This window comes from Ruditapes philippinarum, unplaced genomic scaffold (genome assembly GCF_026571515.1).
Source record: "Ruditapes philippinarum isolate M1 unplaced genomic scaffold, ASM2657151v2 ctg1262_1_1_1_1, whole genome shotgun sequence".
NCBI classification, from domain to species: domain Eukaryota; kingdom Metazoa; phylum Mollusca; class Bivalvia; order Venerida; family Veneridae; genus Ruditapes; species Ruditapes philippinarum.
The window spans coordinates 435,442-442,348 of NW_026853407.1; the positions used below are offsets into that span (position 1 = coordinate 435,442).

The 6,907-nt window shown below is 30.6% G+C and overlaps 1 long non-coding RNA gene across 1 annotated transcript; it reads right to left on the reverse strand.

Annotated features, from left to right (window-relative positions):
- Positions 1-3,027: 3,027 nt before the first annotated feature.
- On the reverse strand, positions 3,028-6,541 carry LOC132736788 (uncharacterized). The gene is made up of 2 exons (XR_009626629.1): positions 5,589-6,541; positions 3,028-3,273 (listed from the first exon to the last, which is right to left on the reverse strand). It is a non-coding gene; the product is annotated as an uncharacterized LOC132736788 (long non-coding RNA).
- Positions 6,542-6,907: the final 366 nt, after the last annotated feature.

Consider the following 6,907-nt stretch of genomic DNA (forward strand, 5'->3'; position numbering starts at 1 on the left):
TTAGCGTGCTTTTGCTGCGCGCCCCCGCCATTTTAACATGTTAATTTTCGACATTTCGCTTGGCGGAGTCGCGGGACGAAAACACGCTTATTAGCGAGGGCGTGCAACGAAATTTATTTATTTCACTTCGCCCCGCGCCCCCGCTAATTAGCGTGTTTTCGTCCCGCAACCCCCCCCCCGTTTTTATTTCTTAAATCTCTCTCTGCGCCACCGCGCGACGAAGTTTTATTTATTTTACTTCGCCCCGCGCCCCCGCTAATTATCGTGTTTTCGTCCCGCAAAACGGCCGTTTTATATCTTAAATTTCGCTCCGCGCTCTCGCGGCGCCAAAGTTTTATTTATTTAACTCCCCCGCGCCCTCGCTAGTAAGCGTGTTTTCGCTGCGCGCCCCCGCCATTGTAACATGTTTATTATCGACTTTTCGCTTGGCGGGGTCGCTGGACCAAAACACGAATGGCACAAGTCAGTCACCATACAACAGCGTATGAAATTACAACTTCATTCATAACGGTAAAATTACGCCATCCTAACACGCGAATCTGCATGCCAGCATGGGTAAAACTAACGGAAACGCCAGTCTGATATATAAGAAAATATTATTCCGAAAGTCTAGATCACGTCCGAATATCCGTTAAATCTGCATGATTTTTTTTGCAATGTTATGAGCCAGTAGTACTGATATTTACACAAAACGCGTGACACTGACATGAGCATATAAATTTATATTGACCACAATAAGATAATTGATAAATATAAATTAGAATTTATGAGACACCAAAAGCAAATAATAATTAGGCCAAATTTTCAATTAAGCGTCCGAGACAAGACACAGCTACACATTTTGTCAGATTGCCTTTTTTGCATTACATAAGGTCATTATTGATAAACTTAAATATATTTTAGATTCAGTGTTGCTCTCGTGACTGTTTATTATCATTTATTATCACAAATGTATTTGTCTTACGTTTTTGTAGTGCAAATATGCAAACTGGGATATATTCATGCACTTGCAACTTGAACTTCCGATGACTGTATCATTAATTGCAAGTTTTATTTAATTCAACTTGTATCATTTATTGCGAGCACAGCGCTTACCATCTTGTCTATTGAAAATAGTAATAAGTATTTATAAACATTTTTCTAAGATCGAGACATAGTAAAAAGGATCTGATGCCATACTAATATTTCAGCAGAGTACAATAGAAAAGCCGAGATACAGATGTTAATTGCAACATGAATCATACCTGTAGTAGACTAGATTTGCTGGAATGACTGGTTGATAACTAGTGCCACTCTGGTGGATTAATTTAAACCGGGAGGTTTTTACAAAAACATTTTATAATATTGTCGTCTTATTTAATACATGTATGTTAAAATAGCGATACACGTATATTATATTGATTGTAACCGAAACCGCAGCAATTATTTGGCTCTCATTCAAGTTTCCATTGTTTGAGAAGGCGTTTTTTGTCATAAAAATTAAACTGTAATTTGTCATAAAAATCAAATTGTAATAGTTGTTTATTAGGATTTAAACATAATGCGTTCCAGAATAAAAAAGGAAATTCCAGATGTCCCTTTTCTGGGGGTCGACCTCAACGCGCTTTTTCAGCAACAATTTTACATGCATAGATACAGACAGTACAGAGCTGACTTAGGGGAATAATTCCCCTAACTTTTTAACCTCAGACGAAACGCATGGTACCCGTTCGTTCTGCGGATATATGATACCACTATCATTTTAAATGGGTTTATTTTCCAAGAATAAAGTTGGAAATGGTTGTTCGGAAATATTTCATGAATACACACATCTTACTTTCAAATGGGTTAATATAACAGTAATTTACGCAGATTACAAAAACCTTTTAATTGTAGACGGTCAATATTATTTAGATATGAAATAGAAGGCATGGGTTAAAAAAACCACAAATGTCTGATCATTTCTAGATTCGTGTTTTTATACTTGTTTGAGAATATAGAGTAGAGAGAAAAGAATACATCCGATATTAATTTGTATACAAGAAAAATATAATAACGGGCTATATAACATATCACATTTATCTGTACATTATTCATCTTACTGTTAAGAAAATAAATATATTTATAAAATAACTTACCGTACTTATTCAAGTAAAATATAAAACTTTTAAAAAATCGATAGGCATATGTTGTACTTAATACTTATGTATAAATGTAGTATTAAATATATGTTTTAATCATTATGCATTTTCGAAAAAAATATTAAGAAGAATTGATGAAATTAAATGCTCTTTTTCATTTTCCATATTTTTCTATGTATAAGTTTACTTTTACTACAATGTAGCATATTATCCGTACTTATCACTGGTGTCGTAACTACTTTCGTCAATATACATATTAAAATAAACAAAAAAATAAATAATCATTTTTAAACAGAGAAAACTATAATGAACAGGCAAATCAATATTTTTCCAAAAACTGATTATTATCAAAATATTTTATCTAATATGTGTCTACAACAACTGGTGAAATATTTATTTCTATATCACCCGATGAAATAAAACACGCAATTACAGATAAAACTTCATATCCTCTTTTCATTATATTCTTGAATATTCTTAATATAAATTCAGAAATATTGAAAAAAATATTTATTTCATAAATATGAGTGGTTCCGTTTAATTTATTTTTCACTGCAGTGAAATTATTTCCATATTGTCATTGTTGTCTTGTCGGATTATATTCTTCTAAGTCAGCCAAATCAAATAATTATAATGTAGTCAAATTTTAATGCGGAACAAAAGAAAAACGTATACAATAAACAGAAAATTCAAGTTCTTTTTTTTCTATAAAAATTAATACAGGATTAATTTTCACATTGTGGCATGAAAGTTCTGATATATTTTACTTGTCTCGAAATATTTATTTTCATACTAGTTTCAATAGATGAAAACAAATCTGTATTTATTGAAAAAAAACTCAAACATCATCTATTAAATCATGTATTATCTTCTTTTTAGCGTTTTGGAAAAAAAAATGAAAATTCGGTCCTCTCTTATTTTTTATTTTTAATTCGTACATGGTACCATACTTGTGGAATCTATTGTTCAATATATATTTGTTAATTGATAAAAATAAAACAACAAAAATAAATAAATAAGCAAAACATAATGAAATGAAAGTTGTCAGACAATCAATACAATTATCGTTCAAATTCTTAAATCCAGGTACTGTGTGATATCTTGTTGATTTCGTCTATCACGTCTGTTGTTTTGTGTTGTTTGTTTCACATATCTGAAATCAAATATCGAAACAACATTAAATTGTTTTATGATACAACTTGGTTTTACGGTGGTCATCATTTATAGTATTGATCACAAGCATTAAAATGAAATAAAAGAATACAGTTTGGAATTATGAAAGCCCTTTTAACAATATTGTTAAATCAGATTATGTATGAATGTTCATGAAAAGCGTAAAATGTAAATGTAAATAAGATAACTAGAAGAAAATAACTTAATAAGAAAATTGTCATAGCTCGTTTATTTCATTCATATAATAATTATAATGCATATCTTCTACACATTTTCACTGTAAAATGGCCTTTGCTTAAAGTATTTTTATCTATCCTTTCTTTAATGAAATGAATCGATAAAATGAACAGACCCTGTAACCCTCTGTAATAGCATAGTATAAAGGTGGTATATAATTAAAACAGTAAGGAAATAACCCCGCCTATTTATAATCAAACGCTTGAATCTGTCTAACTGATCCATAACATTACAGCTGAGATAAGGGTGAACTCACGCCATAATCAATCCAGTCCTACACATTAACCCAATATTTCCAGTTTCGTCCAAAATTTCCTATCTCTGGTCAGTGATGAGCATTGAATTGTAATTACACGGCTTGTCACTGTATCACTGACAGCAGTACCATTGAATGTTTTATGATCCTATCATGTTTTAAGAATGTATAGTTAAAGCTGGAGGATGTAGAGAACATTTTAGAATTAATTGAAAACAAGTTCAAGGGGGGGGGGGAATAATTCTGTAAATATTCATGCTACAGTTATGAATCTTATCACACATGAAAAGGATCATAAATTTTAAGTTAGAAGTAGATACCTTAAGAAATAAAAAAATAACATTTTTTTGAGAAAAAAGAAAAGTTCATGGGGAGAAAATTCTATAAAAATGGTGCAAGAGTTAAATAAATTTCTAATATGATGTAGTTGATGATAAGGAACATATGTTTGAAGTTTAATGTCAATCCTTATTTTTTGAAATGAAGATATTAGAGTAAAATATAACATTATTTTAAGGAAAATTATATGTTCAAGGGGATATAGTTCTGGAAATACTGTGGTTTTAGAGTTTTGCACCTTATCACATAATTTGGATGATAATCAGGAATATATATTTGAAAATGATACCTTACGAAATAAGAAGAGCTGTCACCCAAGTGACGAATGCCCCTGAAAAGGTTTCAGGCATGCAGGTATTATGAAAAGAAAAGAGAATGAAAGTAACTATTGCTTCATATTGTTCTTTGTATTATTGTACCTGTGATATATAAATGTGATAGCATGAACCTTCAAGATATAAGTGTGACCTTGACCATTGACCTTTAACTATTTAACTTTATTTTTTATGAATTTAAAAATTTATCGTGTGTTATAAAGTATATATACAAATAATTGCTAAGTTTCACGATTCAATTAAGCTGCAGACCCGGTTGAAAAAGAATGAAGAAAAAAAAAACATTGATAAATTTAGTAAGTGTATCTTCTACAGAAATTTGACCCTTCAATTTTAGGGCCATTAGATAATAATACAGAGGGCCAATTAATAATAACAAAACTCTCAACTCAGTGGACGTGTTAATGTGAGACGTACAGTTGATAGTGATTTACTAGCTGATAAGCCCTTACTGAGATTCAGCAGGCTGGAAGGGTTAATGCGTAGGACTGTATCGGCTAGTCGAAGTTCATGAACTCTTGTGTATTATTATACAGTGTCTGCAATTTGTATTAATTTCAACAAGGCATATAAGATTTAAAGATACGAGTTTCAGGGTACTGGTACTCACATATTATTTTCTTCACATGTCCTTTACAGATAGATACAAGAGAATATGTATTTAGATATTTTTATTCGAAATGTTCAAATAATATCGTTTAAATTATCTCATCCATATGTTTATATCATTCTTTTTGTATCTAAATGTATTAAAATGAATTTTCTAACAATGTGCAAAGATAAAGAAAATGTTACTTAATTAATATGTTCTTAAAAAAAAAAAAAAAAAAAAAAAAAAAAACCAGTTCTGCTCATTTTTCATTTTTCTTGCTTCCAAAGAAACTAACCTTCTTTGCTTATTTGGGTGTCAATATAGTCGAGAATCGACAAAGAAGTGATGTGCAATTTACATGTTTATTTAACAATATATTGCATAAGAAGGATCTTTATTAACCACCATCCCTTAAAATTTTCACATCATATTCTCAATTTATATCAAATACTAATAAGAATGAAAATATAAACAATCACTACATGACAATGATACATATGTATGCTTCTGAACTGAGAAAAAACTGAAAAAATTACCTTAAATTTGCATCTGATGATCGCATAACTTTTTGCTCAGTTTAAGTGCAATCCTTTTGATGATAAAACAATAACACTCTGCCACATTCTTACAAATGTACAAATTGTACTTCTGAACATCAATTCTTCCATGACGGTGAGATAGCGATAAAGCCCGCTAAATTCGTTCCAGATTTTATTACACACATAATTAAACGAATACCGCGCTGACCGCATTAAGGTAGCAAATCCTCCTGTCCACCGACAGAAGAATATTTCAACGATAGAGTAATGTAGGAAGGGAAATGTAACAAAAAAGAATACACATAGTTGCAGATTGCCTAGATGATATATGGCAAATGTGTTTTGCTATCAAATCTGTCACAAGATACCAAAAACTAGACATTTTTTAAATAAAAATGGTAGCATTTCTCATGCAAAAGTACTTATTGCAGGTGTTATGTATTTATGCGTATATATCTAGATTAGATTTTACGGCACTCTGAAGTTCTATCTTTACAAATGTTATTATTTACTCAGTATACAAAACACGTCACTATGAATTAAAATAGCAGCTTGTATAAACATTAAATGAAAAAATGAATAACAGATAATTACACCTATTTTCTTTCTAGATTGTCTAAGATGATAGTTTTTATACACCACATTGTTAGTAAGATCAGCAATTACTTTTTGATACTGATTTACTGATACTTTTAAAAAATAGATTGATATTTCTTTAAGTAGGAAAAGTTAAACATTTTGATAATAATGTAAATTTTGTCTATATTCTTGTTGTCTAGAGTGCATTTTTTTTCTATTCATAGGAACTGTAAGGTAACTCATTCGCGAGCGATAAGAAATGTCAAGATAACAGACAGTACCGCGCAAAGATATGGAGGCATCCATCTGCAAATTAAACGTTACGTTTTTGTTTCGCCGTTTTTACATTCATTAAAGACATTGGATATACAAATAGAACTTTAAAACAACGAGTTACGCATTTCAAACTATAAGAGTGGTTCAAGCAGTACTATATCCATAGATTTAACCATCAACCGTTGCTAACCCTATTTACCTTACATGCACCATGAATTTATAAATACAATAAATAAGTTGCTCAAAACTTCGCTTGTGCCCAAGATACGCATAAATGAGCGGTTTGTTTAACGATGACATTATATATTCAGATGAAAAAATATCTCAAAATTAATTTAGACATTGAATATTATGACAGTTTATAAGATATTCTGTAACTTGTAAAATAAGTCTTTTTTCTGATGAAATTAATTTACGGAAACAATCTTATGCAGATTATTTCAAAGTAATTGACCTTCTCT